We start from the raw sequence: 15,808 nt of genomic DNA on the forward strand, positions 1-15,808 counted from the left end.
AAGCACTGCCGGGAGTTAGACTAGACTATCAGTTGTTTATTTATTTCCCTTTAATAAAAACAAGAGCATGTCTTAGGACATAGTTTTCCTTTGGGTATTTTTGGTCGCTAACCATTTCAGGTGGAGATCAAAGAGAACAACGGACATGCAACAAACATGAGAACTACATCGACTACAACACCTTGGTACATTTTTGCGAGGGAATGACTACGGAAGGAGACTTCAACTCCACGCACTTGGAATTCTATTGCCCAGCAATGCAAACTCCAAGTGTGGGGGAGGTATGAGTACCCCAAGTTCTTCTCGTGCCTATTCATTATCTTGATTTGGAAATGGTGTTGGTTCTTGCTTCTTGCTTCAAAAAAAAAAGAGAGAAGTTGCCATGGTGACAATGTCAAACACTTCATCATCAAACCATCATGGTAAGTACTCTCATTGTCCTGCTTTTGACATTAAATAAAGCCCTGCCGGGAGGTCCCCCGAGGATCACCAGGTATGTACTCATGTTCAACCCTATTTGAATAAAGCTTAATCATGCTTCCATGCTTCCTTTATCCGTTCTTGTTTGCTCTGGTTTGAATGTATGACGCAGCGAATACATTCATAGGTGTTTTAAATTAAGCATGGTGCTTAGGTTAAAATGTCCTTGTTAGTCAAACTAGACCTAGTGTAAAGTTTGATTAATATTCCTGAAGTAATACATGGATAGATATTGGTTGCATATGTGGACTAACCCCTGCAGAAAAATCAAATATAAATAGGTGAATCAGTGAGCTAAATTCTAGTGGGAAGGTAAGCCAAGGTTTGGATCATGTTGCACAATAAGCTCATGTTGATGCAATCTTAATTCAGCTTTGCTTGAGTAAGTATTTTGGTAAGATTAAATTTTAGTTTCATTAAATTTTGGAGCTCCCTAGTTCTTAAAACTAGTAGAGCCATTAGTTTGTTTCCATATTTTTGCTTTTGAATAAGCACCAGGTACAAGAACAAGTGTGGGGGAGATCTCTCGGAGCCTTCAAGCATATATATTCGAGATCTCCAACAACACGTGCACAACACCAAACGAAACAGAATGCAAAATGCCAACACGAATCAGAGCTAGTATTGGGCTATGGAACCTTAGGTTTGGCTGACTAGCACTAGCTCCGTTCGTCTTCATCGCGATGGTTTGTGCACTCTAACCCTCACTCTCTCCAACCTATGAGTTTAAATGGAAGCCATTAATTAATCATTAAAATTAAACTCAAGGGGTGTCCTCTGGTTCTGTGCATCTCCATGATTTGCTTGCATACTTTTTATTCTTTGCTAAGCTTAAGCTTGTGAATCATATCTTAGGGAACCCATAATTGTTAAGCAGTTGACAAGTGAGATATGGTTTGATGGAAGAATCCTTGCTTTCTCTGCTTTTGTGTCTGAGAAATTTTTATCAAAAAGAAAACCTCAATAGCTTTACAACTCCACATGTTTGCCCTACCAAAGCCATATGTTGACCTTCATGATACAAGTCTTTACACATATGTGCCTTGTTGCATTGAGCTTCATCAAACTTTGTGACCCTAGTGAGATGTCTTTCATACTTGCTTGATCAAGATCACATGCACACCACCAGCTAAACTTCTACACTGGAAGTTAGCTATTCCATTCCATCCATCCGCAAAATAAAACTTCATGTCTAATAATCTCTCTCTAGTATCTCTCAAAAGAGGCATGGGCTATAAAAAAAGAAGAAAAAAAAGATGGCATGCCCAAGAAGCATGACCAAAAAAAATATATAGGGACACATGAAGGTCCCAATGTTGAAAAAAGAATTTGGACACATGAAGGTCCAAGGAAAAAAAAATATACAATAATATAGCCATGTCCTCATGTTATCCAAATAAAGGAGGGAGAGATTCATAAAAGGAGTATTCCATTTCCACCATCCACCTCCCACATATGTGCACAATCTTGATCAACTTATTTGATTTGTTATCTCCATGGATTCTTTGTTTGATTTTGCAATATATGTAACACAAGTGCATGTTTCCGTTTCTCCTACCATAGGCTCCACATAAGCTATCTTTAGAAATAGGATGAAAAGAAGCAATGCCTTGGTGAGGATATATACACATTGAGCGACATGAGAGATCCTATGGAGAAGTAAAGCTATGGTTGGTCTTTGCAAAAATATTTCCAAAATCCCCAGTCATATAGCAGAAAAGTGGAGGAGACTGCCGTCAATATCGTTCCGCTCTTCAACTTCCCAAACAATTCATGGTAGACACATCAAAATTCACAAGTAAGGGTGAAGCTTAGAATAATCTGTATGCATGTGCCACATCATATGAAGTCGGGTCTGCCTTAGTTCTAGCCTTTACTCGAGGACGAGCAAAGAACTAAGTGTGGGGAATCTTGTTGACGGTCACTATTGACCCATTTTGACCGTCAACTATCATGCAAAAGTTGAGCATCAAAAGGAATAAATGATAGCATAGGATGAATTATTAACAAATTCCACAGATGCTGGTCCGAAAATGTGTGCAGGTGATTTTAAGTCAAAAATGCCAGAAACTAGCAAGAATTATTCAAGGCATAAATGCTCAACCAAGCACAAGAGAGCCCAAGGATCATAAGAGGCCCACTTGGGCACTGCAGATGAGAAGGAGACGCAGCCCATGAGCAATGACATGTCAGCAATCCAAGGCGATCTCTTCTCGACCAATCAGACGCGAGCGCGAGGATCCATGGGCCCATCAGAGTGGTGAAACAGACTTATCAAAGCTATCCCACGTGACAAAGCAATAATGGCCCACATGGAAGCCTCCTAGTTCAAAGGGAGGCTGTTGGCACCTACCAACATCATTAGCGATGATGCCCGCAGATGCCAATTTGGAGTGGCAGTATTTCATGAACCACGAATAAATCCGCAAGCGCACGGAATACCGCTGTAGTATGATCATGGGATGACTGCATCAACCCGTTGTAGAAGTTCTGTAGAATGAGCCAATTATCCATTCCATGGTGCGGACACGCTAGAATGTACTCTTGAAGCCTCCAGAATTGACTCATTTGATGCCTGCTGGAAGTTCGAAATCCGACCACAAAGAGCATTGGTTTTGCCCGTCGGGAAGAACTTTGAGAGGAATGCCTTGGCACATTTGTCCCAAGTATCCACAGCAGCCTTGTTAGCATAAAACCATTGCTTCGCTCTCCCCAAGAGAGAGAACGGAAATAGACGGAGCCGGATAGCATCTTGTGATACACCCTTGATAACAAAAGTACTGCAGAGCTCCAAGAACTGCTGGAGATGAGCGCTGGCATCCTCATTGGCCTTGCCATAGAATGGGCTGGCCTGCACCATCGTAATAAGACTCATCTTGATCTCGAAATTTTCTCCTCCGGTGTTGACCTCGGGCCCGGTAGGGACTTGGTTAGCAGACGGAGTAGAGTAATCACGAAGTGTCTTCTGGGCCATAGCTCTAGGCGCTGACGATGATGCAATGACTGGATTGACTGCCGAGAGTGAGATCTGAGGAGGTACGATACAAGGTCGAACTCTTCTCAAAAGTGACTCTGGATCGGAATAAAAGTTTTGCGGCAGATCGAAACCGGTCATACACTACCATGTTTTCATATCAACAAAGACAAGAAAACAAAGCCAAGTTAGCCTGTTTAGCAAGCGAATACTAATTTCGATTTTGTTCACAACTTTTATCTATATATTTCACTCTGTGCCTTCCCCGGCAACGATGCCAAAAATGCTTGTTGGCACCTACCAACGTCATCAGCGATGACACCCATAGACGCCAATTTGGGGTGGCAGTATTTCATGAACCACGAATAAATCCGCAAGCGCACGGAATACCACTGTAGCATTTTACCCGGGAGTATACCGGGGTGTCATTTATATTTCCGCAGGGAAGGCTGTGAGTGAGAGAATATATAGATTATTGGGTGAACTCTATCTAGATTGGATATTCTCATGCATAAACAGGGGTAAGATAATAACATGGTAGGAGGTAGTGTGACACACACACAAACTACCCTCTCGGATAAATAAAAGATTAAAGATGCTTTAGGCCGGGAGCAAGGTAAAAGTCAGAGCTCGAGTCAGCTGTGCTAGGCTAGCTATATCTACACTTTCTCATTGGTTAACTCATCAGAGATTAAACTACACAACAGGGAGATCGCTATCGAAGCAACGGGAGGAGCCCGTACACCCCGGTGACTTTATGTACCTCCTACCCCCCATACCGAACGTGGAGGATTACGAAAAAGCTCAGACAGGGCTATCACCACCTGCCGGCTACCTCTACAAACCGTGGGTATAGTTGACATCCAGTAACACTTAGCTAATCTGGACACCATGTCTACACTAGTAAGGGATACTCTAGTGTCCCGCGCGGAGCCCCCACCCTCCGGATGGACAGACGTCACACTAGAGCAATCATACGAATACTGGAGCAGTTGATAGAGTTCTAAGAACAAAAGACTAACCATCTCGAGCACAGGGCAATCATACAATGCAAGCATGGAATGATAATGCAACCATATCAAGAAGCATATATCCGATAACTCAGAACATACTTCAAGCAGATATCGGTAACCATAGTCTAATTCTATTACAAACAACCGAATATTACAAGAGAGAGCTAGAGATGAACCCATACCAAACTCTCGAGCAACACCGGCGACTCGATGACTCCTAAACTTCTCCTAAACTCCACTAAGCCTAAAGACTATGCAAGGAATGCAAGAGAGGTGAGTGGTGTGTGGTGTGTGTGTGTGTTCTCATTCTCTACCCCCCCTTGTATTTATAGTAGGGAGCCACGGAGTTTCTGTAGCTAATCCTCCGCAAACCGACATAGGGGACCAATGCCATGCTGCCACGTAGCAATCTTAAGGCGGTGGGGCCCACGGGCCGGTCGGCCGACCAAGGGGTCGGCGGGCCTGCCAGTGGCGCTAACCGCCCCCAACTACTGGGGGTTGGGCTTGTCTGGGCCTGTCCTGGTCTGAACACCGAGGTAGAGCTTGTCTTGAATGATCTTGCTTCGGTTCTTGGGCTACACTTGGTCCATTTGAGCCTGAATCGGTACTCTGATATTTTCTGTGTTTTTCTGTTGGGCCAAAGTGTGCTTGCAACCTGCATATTTTCTCAAAAGCACAACTTGCATATTCTAGAAGGTAAAGTGTGGTTTAGGGACTTTATTGAATATAAGTGCGTGTAAGAAATGCAAACTCTCATGATTTTCTGATCAAGTTGACGCCTGGAAATGATCGTTAGTGAGCGTCAATAGATGCCGGTTGGCACCGGCCCATGGCCAGCCGACCAACCCGATCGGCCGACCGGTCCAAGCGGCCACCGCTTTACCACTTCCACGTGGAGTCCCCCATTGGTCCTAGAAGTCAGTTTGAGCAGGCATAGCTTCAACACGGTGATGCAAGACCCCTGGCTCCCTCCTATATATATGAGGGGAGGGGGTAAGAAATGGGAGACAACACACATCACTCACCACCAAGTGAAGAGCCTCTCTAGCTTGTATTTAGTGTAGGGGAGAGAGGTAGAGGTACTCAGGAGGGGCACCGGTAACATCATTCTTTGCCAAATTGTACCTCTACGAGAGTGAGGAGATAGTCAGGGGAAGTGCCGGGATTGTCGGCATTCTTCTCCGCTTGTACCTCGACGAATGCTTATTCGGTTGTAAGTGTTCGAGACTTTCTTATTTAGAATTAGAGTTTAGTTGCAAGTTATTTCTTCTGCCTTTTACTGAATTGAGTGTATGCTTAGAGTAGCATTTGATCCTAGCTTAAGACTCCGGATAGAGAGGGATAATCTTGGCCAGGGTTACGATTAGTACGGAATAGCGTAGATGTGGTGTCTAGGCTAGCCTTTACCACTCAGTTGTCTTATATTCCCACAGTTTGCAGAGGTAGCCAGCAGGTGGTGACAGCCCTGTTCTAGCCCTAGTAACCCTCCACATTCGATTATAGGATAGAGCATTATTACTAGAGCAACTGGCTTGTTTAAACCAGGGGAAACTAGTAGCTCGAAGTATAAGGCAAAGTTATCTCTTCTTCTAAGCATAGATTCTAAATCTTAGGAAGTCCTCTCTATCCTATCCCTCCTACACCAGTGTGTGTACTTGGATGAGTCTGAACCCATAGATTCATGTTCCTCAATGGATATGATACCCTAGAATACTCTTGAGTGAAAGCTACAGCGGTATCCGTGCGCTTGCGGATTTATTCGTGGCGTTACAAAGTACCAACAAGCTTTCTGGTGCCGTTGTCGGGGAATGGTAGCTATATTATATCTGGACTCAGTTCGTCCTCATATATTTTTCCTTTTCTTTGTTTCTACCTCAACCCCGCTACCCATGGAGCAGCTATCCTTTCCATAGCTCTCTACCCCAAGGGGCGAGTTCTCTGAGCCATTATCATCTTCCTCCTCTAGCTATGAACTCAACCCGGGCTTTATAGCCATGGTTTGGAAACGACTCTTCTCTGGAGCAATCAATGATGATCCCCTTGACTATTTGCAAGAATTCAAGAAACTATATTCGAGCTTGGTAATCCTAGGCATGACACAGGAAATCTTGCGGTGGAAATTATTTTCTTTCTCTCTCATTAGGAGCGTGGAGCAATGGTACATCCGCACGATAGGGAATATGACCGGTGATTGGGAAGAGCTTCAAGCTAACTTTTGTCACTCGTTCTCTCTCACTAAACGCATAAACTCCCTACCGATTGACATCCTCGACTTCGAGTAATTAGAGAAGGAGTCCATAGGTGCAGCGTGGCCTAGATTCTTACACCTCTTGGTGTCTAACCTAGACTTATCTATACCCGAGGATGTATCATTGGGCATCTTTTGTTCGGATTTAGATATGAAGTCTGCCCTAAAACTCGATATCGCCGCCGGAGGTTCATTTGCACACTTAACTCTAGCGGAAGGGAGAGCACTCTTAGATAATTTCTTAGGAAACTCTTCCTTTCCCACTGACAAAGGAGAACCCCGCCAGAAGGATTCCACGTCGAGCCATGAGAGTCTCTCAACACCCGAATCTAAGCCTTCATCTTTCACATCTCAATAATCGTCTGTTGAGCCCTCTCCCGAACCATGAACACCAAAGGAAGAAGAAATTCAACCTTTAGAGTTCTCTTCCTGATTTGAGGATGGTCCTTCATGAAACATCCAAAACACCTCAAATCATCTTAGGCACGAGGAGCCTATGAAATCGATGTGTCTTTATGAGACCCTCGATGAAATTTCCCGCCATACACCCGCAATAGATTGGTCAAAGGAGGAAAAGCGTGCTTCCGAAGCAATTCGGATTAGCCCAAGCTCTGCAATCATCACTTGTTCTATGAAGGGAAATATTATAGAAGCTCTTCATGACCCTGCTGCTAAGGTTTGCATCATACCCGAAAACCTCTTGGATACCCTTGTGGGTAACAAGCCTTTAACCCCGACCGACAAATACTATAAAAGTCCATCCGGACTGTACTTTGAATGTCGGGGAATTGCAAGGCATGTGCCTGATATCATAGACAAAATCGAGGTGTGTTTAGATTTTCACATCTACGACATCGTCGATTTTGGTCTTCTCCTAGGCCTCCTGCTAGAAAAACTTTTAGCATCTCATGGGAGCCTAGATGAAAAGCTTAGGGAAGTCGCTTCTGCCACTACCACCTCTTGCTTAGAAAATCTTTTGGCAAAGCCTCTTCCAAAGCAAAACCCGCTCGAGGAAATGATGCATACATCTCCGTTCATATCATCCAAGCCTGTTCTCTTGGGAGTTATAAAATCCTCTGTAGAATATGACTCGAAAGATAGCCTTCACTTTTGTGAAGATGAACATTCATCATCACCCTTGATCGAGTTTGAGCCTCTTCCCACTGGCCTAGAATCTGTTGATCTTGACCTTGATCGAGATACAACTATGATCTTTTACGATGAATCTCTTGAGATGGAGAATCAATGGGCCATGGAATTTTGTGAGGCGCCGACTCTAGAGTCCAATGAAAAGGATTCCTCAAATGAGCAAGGGAATTTCACTTTTGACATACCACGTAAACCATGCTCATTCAATACAGCTCTAGAGTCAGGCATGCTTAGTGCACCGCACACACACGAGGACTACAACCAACTCAAGGTCCTCTATTGCAAAATTTTCAGAAGATTTGTTGTAGATGTATATGTTTATCATAAACATTGCAGATTTTGTGGGTGCACCGTGGCACTAACCTTGTAGCTAGCTTCAACAATTGGTGGTGAAACAATGACCCATCACTAATGATGACAACAAGGGTTCTCATGGTCGAGCTTATGACCATAAAAACAAAGCACTACCAGGAGATAGCCCGGACTATAATTTATTTATTTACATATTTCCCTTTCAATAAAAGCAAGAGCATGTTCTAGGATATAGTTTTCCTTCGGGTATTTTTGGTCTCTAACCTTTCTAGGGGGAGATCAAGAAGAATGATGGACAAGCAACACCTACAAACATGAGAGCTATACCGACTACAACACCTCAATATACCTTGATGAAGGAACAACTACAGAAGGAGACTTGAACCCCATACACTTGAAGTTTTACAAACTCCATGTGTGGGGGAGGTATGTGAGTGCCCCGAAGTAAGTTTCTTTCTCAATCCATATCTTGTTTTTGAATTGGTGCTAGTCCTTGCATCTTCGCTTGTAGCTACTCCCACATATGTATCTCATAATACATGACGTATCTGATCCAACGAAGAGTATGTACACGGAGTATGTGTTCATACTAGAATATTTATGATGATATATATGCTGGGTATGTGACCATACATAGAGTATATGGACATACTTATTTTATATACTAATATTAAGGTATAATCATAGTATATTTAAAAAATAGGGCTGCTTTTGAAAATTTTCATGTATTACCTTTGAAGTATCTTAGAATAAATATATGAACATACTCAAAGTGATAAATAAGTATGCAGACATACACACGATGGTATACTGATGATAATAGTTGCTACACACGAGTGTAGAAAAAACTCGTCATATATATATATATATATATATATATATATATATATATATATATATATATATATATATATGGACTGGTCAATTTAGCATCCCTGGTGTTGAATATTATTCAACGCTCACGGTGGAGCACCGCCCACAGTCCGGCGGGAGAAAATTACGGTGCAAACATTGAGGGGTAGTAAAAAGTGGGTTAATGAATGATTTTAATGTAGAGTTGGCCACGGAGAAACTGTGTTGTTGCGGTAATGGAAATTATTGCACGTTTGACTGTCAAACATGTCAATAAAGCACCTCTATACCATAAAAAGAGGCGCCATGTCAGGGGCGTTGAGGTGTTCTCACATCAGCAACTCTAGAGTATAAATTGGACGTCTAGAGTAATGGAAATTATTGCACATTTGTGGGAAGCATGCAGATGGAGTATAAATTGGACTGTGAGGAAGTAAAAATTTAGAGTTTAAACGTAGTCAACGATGTGTGAGTTTAGTGGTACCATTACGGTTCCCTTTTGGGTTCTTCACAGTCATGTAGCGTGTCTGTAAAAAGATATGGATGATTCATGAGGATGTTGCTAGGGAAAAAAGAATACTCATTGATGCAAATATGTTTCCCGTGCTGTCTTGTCCGGTGCTGAATAGTTATTTAGTGCGCACGGTGGCGCTCTTGCCGGACGTCTAACAACTCTGAAATTACACCCCACCATCATGCAGTAGTAAAAGGAGTAACTTGTTTCTCGTCCATCCTAAATTAATGCTCACTCTGACTAGGAAGTCGTCCATCTGTATTGTGAGTTAATGCTCGCTTGTGCATGCAATCTGCAGCCCTCAACGATGCTTTTGGCGTGATTTCAGTTGGCCGGTCATCGCGCGTGGCAGTCGCCGGACCTCCAACAAGCTAAAAAATTACAGTCTTGGGGCGAACGGAATAAAAAGCGTTCCATGGCTGCTTTGTTTGGTTTGGTTGGGGAGTAACAAATTTACTGCTACGCTCAGCTAATATATCTGTACTTATTTTTTTTCAGCTCCAAGCACGAGTTAGGTTGAAGTTTTTATTGGCTATGGATGAAGGTATGAGTTGAGTTTAGGGGTGTAAAATATTAAATATTTGAAAGTAAAAAATAGCAAGCAACATTATTTGATTTGGTTGGAACCTAAAAATTTTACTACCAATCTACCAAGCGCAGCGGGCTCCTATTTTGAGACTCATCTGTAAAAATTAACAGCAGCGGGCTCTCGAAGATCCGATAATGTCCTATGATCGTAATTCATCAGCAAATTCATCCCACAACTGTAAAAAATCAGTTTCAACGAGTAATATTCAACATGTGTCGCCGCTTTTGTCCGGAGCTATGTTGAGCTCGCTAGACAACTTTTTACTCCATTTTCATCGCGGGTAGTAAAAATTGCATAGCATCATAGATACAATTTTTGTGTAATGCTAATTTTAATGTCAGGTTATCATTGCCATCAATGATGCAATCACCTCCCCATTGATGTGAAGTGGATAGGCATGATCACCGCCTCTATCCTCGTTGTCCAAGGATTGAGGGCTAATTAAACATTAATGATGCATGCATGACTTTTTTGCATGCATCGTGTGGGGCCTCCATGGAGGTTCATTGCTATTAATGAAAATTAAGTTTTGCTTGCGCCTTGTAGGTGGACGAGATTTTGAGGGGAGACATGTAGCCCTGCATGTATGCAACACTCAAATGCATGCAGTAGTAGGAATATGATGAATTAGTATCCCCAACCGTAAAATTGTTTCCGAGGTCGCCAAGATGACAATGGTTCGGTTTATCTTTCGTCCAACTAACCAATTTCGCCATCAAGATGGCATACCTATATAACTTCCTCGGGTAATTAGTCAAGGAGTGAAACAATAACTTATTCACAAAATTTAGTCATGGGGGACAAAAGGAGTAAATTTGCTAAAGTTTCCTGGAGTAGTTATTTATTGAAAAAAGTAGTTAGACATGGAGTAATTAATCTAACTCAATTCTATTTTTTAAAGTGAATGAACGATAGAACCATAGGAGATGAGTAATTAGTTACTAGAATAACAAGTAGTTTGTAAACCAAGGAGTAATTTTCTATGCCAATCGAGTATTAGTACCTACTCCTTTTTTATTTCCTACTGGAGTAATTTTTGAGGAGTAATTTGAAAGTACGAACAAGTAATATTTATACAATAAAGAAATAATTACTCCAAGTTATCTGCATAAACACACAGATGAGCAAAAATTGACTACAATTTTTCCAGGAACAAAAAAAAGCGACTAAACATCCATGCTGGATTAAAATTGGAGATTAATTCTAAACACAAAAGAATTGTTGTCAAACTGGTCCCACAAGCAATTGGGATTTGCTTTCAGATCTTGCGAAAAAAGGGTATGTCACTTGCTTTCCACCTGCAGAACATGCTTTGATCTCCTGTAAAGGTGCTTTGATATGTAGAAAGATCATGCCAATTTGATAAAAAAAAGATACGCAACTTAATCTGAATAGAAACTACAACAGTAATTACATTCATAGAGCCAGATCCAAATCATCTACTAGTTGGCACCAACACTCTCCTGCCAAAAACCGCCGATGGAGAATTAGTGAGCTAATTTCCACCGGAAGAAGAATATTTTGTGGGAAAGTAAATCAAATGGCCAATGCGTGTGAATCTTATTCCTCACTTCTATAATAGCAGCCGTCACATTGCAACCTCATTGGTTTGATTAGTTCTGTAAAAAGATGGCACATCCACATCTTCCACCACAGAATTGACGAGTACTATTTGCATTGATTAATTTGTAAAAAGTAGGCATGCAACCACATCAGAGTCATAGAATGATGGGTGGTACTCACCAGTGAGGGATGCATGGTTGCCGCCATCCGCCGATTTAGGCAAACTAGTGGAGTTGCGCTCACCGGGGATGGACTCACGGGGAACGTTGTTGCCCATCGAAGTGCAGAAAGCAGCTAAGAGGAGATGCTAGCAAGCATCAGGTCTGGAACAGATTCATTGCTCACCATGCGTGATGAGGCAGAGCATCTGGATCTTGGCCGCAGATAGCGTGAGAGAAAAAGAAGAGGATAAAAATAGGGAGAGAAGAGATCCACCAGTTATATATCTATCATCCATTGATTTCACCCAATTTATTGCACGTATTATCTCCTTGTTTTGTGGTCCAGTTGGACCAACAACTTTATAATTGGTCAAAGTATTATGGGGTGTAGCTTTTTGATTGCATTGATGAATACAGTATGCACTGGTGGGGTAGTAATTATCGGTAGTGGTGAGCTGTGGATTTTACTCACCGGAGCAGGACCAGCGTCGCGGGAGTGTTGAATTATATTCAACACCCTGTGTGTGGAATAGACAATAGGTATATATATATACACACACATACATTCTCTATTTAGCACCCAGGGTGCTGAATAAGTTATTTAGCACGCTCCCCCAAACCGAAACCGGAAAAATGTGATCCCAAAAATGGAAAATTCTTCTTTAATCTTTAAATGGGAAAAAGATAAGCATCCATTCCGCAACTGTAAATTATTTTGTGTGACCGGAAAATTTAGCTTATCCATTCTGCAACCGGAAAATTAGGAGGTTCAAACTGGAAATTGTTCTGTGTGACCGGAAAATTTAGCTGAGTCATGGTCATCTATTATGCAACCGGAAAATGAAGCTCCTAAAGTCGACGGCCAAGTCCAAACAAATCTACGAGAAATCAAAGGAGGTATTAGAAGACATCAATAGGAACCTTGACAAATAATCATTCATTTCCACCTTATTTTGTTTTCCTGTTGCAAAAAAGTCAACATTCTTCTACCCGTGTTGTCAATTTAAATAACTTATCTAGCCAATCCCACACCCAACGTGCTTGATATATTCATAATTTTCTTGGTAGAAATTTTGATTTTCTGACCACGGCCGATACTCTTTCCGAGGCAAATGAATTTCTTATGTAGTCCAACATGCTTGATATATTCATAATTTTCTTGTCACAAATTTTGATTTTTTGGTTACAATAACACATTTACAGTTATTAAATCTTTTTTTTCTGTTTCAGCCTATTTGAGATAATTTTCCGAGTAAAGCATAATTTTATGGTCTGAGAAATACATTTACTGGTTGCAGATCCCTGAATACAGGTGTGTCATTGTTGACGGTCATTAAGTACAAAATATGACCATCAACTATACTCAAAAGATAAGGAAAACCATGCCTCTTACTCACATATTTGTATCCCTAACCGAGCTCCATAGTTGTTTTGGAGAATTTATGTTTTCAGGAGCGCAAGTCCGGAATAAGAAGAAAACATGAAGAATACGCAGAAGAACCCACAGAAGATCGCGTCCTGCGTAACACAAGCAAAAGAGGCCCACTAGACAGACCAAACCGACCAACCAATCCCCAGCACAGACCATCTGACATTAGGACCCACCAGGCAGTGTACCAAAGAAGGACGGTGGGCAGAGGCGGTGAAGTGGGGCCGGCCGAACCAGTGGTTCTGCCGAACTAGCCTTGCTTCCCGTCTAGGTGCATTTTGGCAGGAAGCATGATCTGATCCTCTTGAAGGCGGTTTGGCATGTTTCCATATATAGAGATGGCGGGAACCGACCTCTCCTAGCTATTTAAGGGGCCTCTCACCACTCTCACCACACACACCACTTGGGAAAGCCTCTCTCTCTCTCTCATTGTGACTTGTACTCTTTGGGGTAGTGGAGCTAGGCTAGTACTTCAATTCCTTAGCGAATCCAGTTGTCTCGGGGTCGGCGAGCAATCCTCGGCCTCTGGTATGGCTTTGTATTCTGACTATCATTGTGCTATTCATAAAGAGTTCGTTCTTGGTTATGTTGTGATGTTCTTAGCCTGTGTAGCCAAGTTCTGTTCTTATTCAAGTTGTATTAGTTGCTTGCTTAGACCAGATGATCTGGGTAAGGATATCAGTTTGTTGTGCTTTCGGGCTTGCCTTAGCGTCTTACCTGTCCATCCGAAAGGTGGGGGACCCGGGGGGCGCTAGGGTAGTGACCTTGTATGCGAGCATGGGGCTCGGGTACGCGGGATCCTTTGGATATGATGGTGCTCCACGGTTTGACTGGCGTAGACCGCAGGTGGTGACAGCACTGTCGGTCCGCTGGGAAGCTGCTTCTCGATTAGTGTACTCCCCGACATTCGGATATTCGTGTAGGAGTTCATACAAAGATGAACAGTCTGGAAGTTCTCCAGAACGGGTTATTCTCCCCGATGTCCCTAATTTCCTGGCACCTAAAGTTCTATGTGCGTGACTAACATAGCTTCTCTGCTGACATGAATAGTATACTAGGACCTTGTTTGCCTATGCTCCCACTAACCTTAGGTGTATTTGTTTATTCTTTATTTATGAGAGTTGGCTGATCTGTGTGTGTCACATTACCCTCGATTATCTTTATTATCACTTACCCCTGTATGATCAGTAGTTCACACCTTATCTCATAATTGTTATAGTTATGTATCTGGTAAACATCTTTACACACCATAGCCATCCCTTGGGAAAATATAAATAACGATACCCTGAATACTTTCGGGTGAAAAGCTACAATGGTATATCCTAGCGCTTGCGGATCGTTCTGTAATCGTTAAGACATACCGCACGCCACCCCATGGCGTCACCGCTGTGGGGCGACCGACCCGGCGTTTCTTGGCGCCGTTGCTGGGAACTAACCATTCCAAGTGATTGCGCTAAGAAATGCCAACAAGCATTTCTGGCGCCATTGCCGGGGGCTAACCATTCCTAGTGATTGCGCTAAGAAACACCAACAAGCATTTCTGTCTCCATTACCGGGGATGGTACTAGGTGTAAAAGATGTTTACTAATGCATAAACATGGCATTGTGAATAAGAGGTAGCTCCTGCTCATACAGGCTAATGTCATCTTTTGTTTTCTCCTGACTAGATGAAAATAGGGTAGTGTATGACTAGTTTCTCCTTGCCGACAAACTTTGTTGAAAATCCTGAGAAGTTCGTGAGAAGGGTCCGACCTCGCGTCGTCCCTCCTCAGCTTTTGTTGTCAACAAGCGAGCCAGCTTTTCAGGCACCAGCAACAACAACCGAAACCATGGCTGAGAAGACTCTCCATGACTTCTCCATCCCCTCAGCCGTCAATGTGGTGACTGGACCCAACGCTGATGTTGGGGACATGAACTTTGAGCTGAAGTCCAGCCTCATAAACATGGTGCAGGCTAGCCCATTCTGTGGCAAGCCAAACGAGGACGCCAATGCCCATCTCCAGAACTTTCTGGAGCTCTGCAAGACCGTAACCATACGGGGCGTTATGGCTGACATCATCAGGCTTTGCTTGTTTCCTTTCTCCCTCCTGGGGAAAGCGAAACAATGGTTTCATCAGAATACTGAAGCTGTCGACACGTGGGACAAATTTTCCGCAGCATTCGTCGCCAAGTTCTAACCGCTAGGCAAAACAAATGCCTTGCGAGGAAGGATTTCAAGTTTCCAGCAGACAGGGATGGAATCCATCCCGGAAGCTTGGGAGAGACTCCAAGAATACATACTCGCCTGTCCTCATCATGGGATGGACGAGTGGCTCGTACTCCAAAGCTTCTACAATGGGCTAACGACAACATCAAGAGCCCACTTGGATGCTGCTGCTGGGGGGGCTATCTCGATCTCATTATTGCCAATGCCAAAGCATTGATCGAGAAGATGGTCGCCAACCATGGCTGGAACGTGGAGCGTTCCCAGCCCCGAACCAAGGGTGGAATGCATACCGTCAAGGAGACGGATATGCTCACCGCC

General features: G+C 42.9%; 1 long non-coding RNA gene and 1 other non-coding gene across 2 annotated transcripts; both read right to left on the minus strand.

Annotated features, from left to right (window-relative positions):
- Positions 1-11,203: 11,203 nt before the first annotated feature.
- LOC120712089 lies at positions 11,204-12,082 on the minus strand. The gene is made up of 3 exons (XR_005690684.1): positions 11,875-12,082; positions 11,546-11,594; positions 11,204-11,451 (listed from the first exon to the last, which is right to left on the minus strand). It is a non-coding gene; the product is annotated as an uncharacterized LOC120712089 (long non-coding RNA).
- Positions 12,083-15,479: 3,397 nt separating this feature from the next.
- LOC120639401 lies at positions 15,480-15,586 on the minus strand. The gene has a single exon (XR_005661404.1). It is a non-coding gene; the product is annotated as a small nucleolar RNA R71 (small nucleolar RNA).
- Between the last annotated feature and the right edge of the window lie 222 nt (positions 15,587-15,808).

The sequence above is a fragment of the Panicum virgatum genome, chromosome 6K (genome assembly GCF_016808335.1).
Source record: "Panicum virgatum strain AP13 chromosome 6K, P.virgatum_v5, whole genome shotgun sequence".
Taxonomy (NCBI): Eukaryota; Viridiplantae; Streptophyta; class Magnoliopsida; order Poales; family Poaceae; genus Panicum; species Panicum virgatum.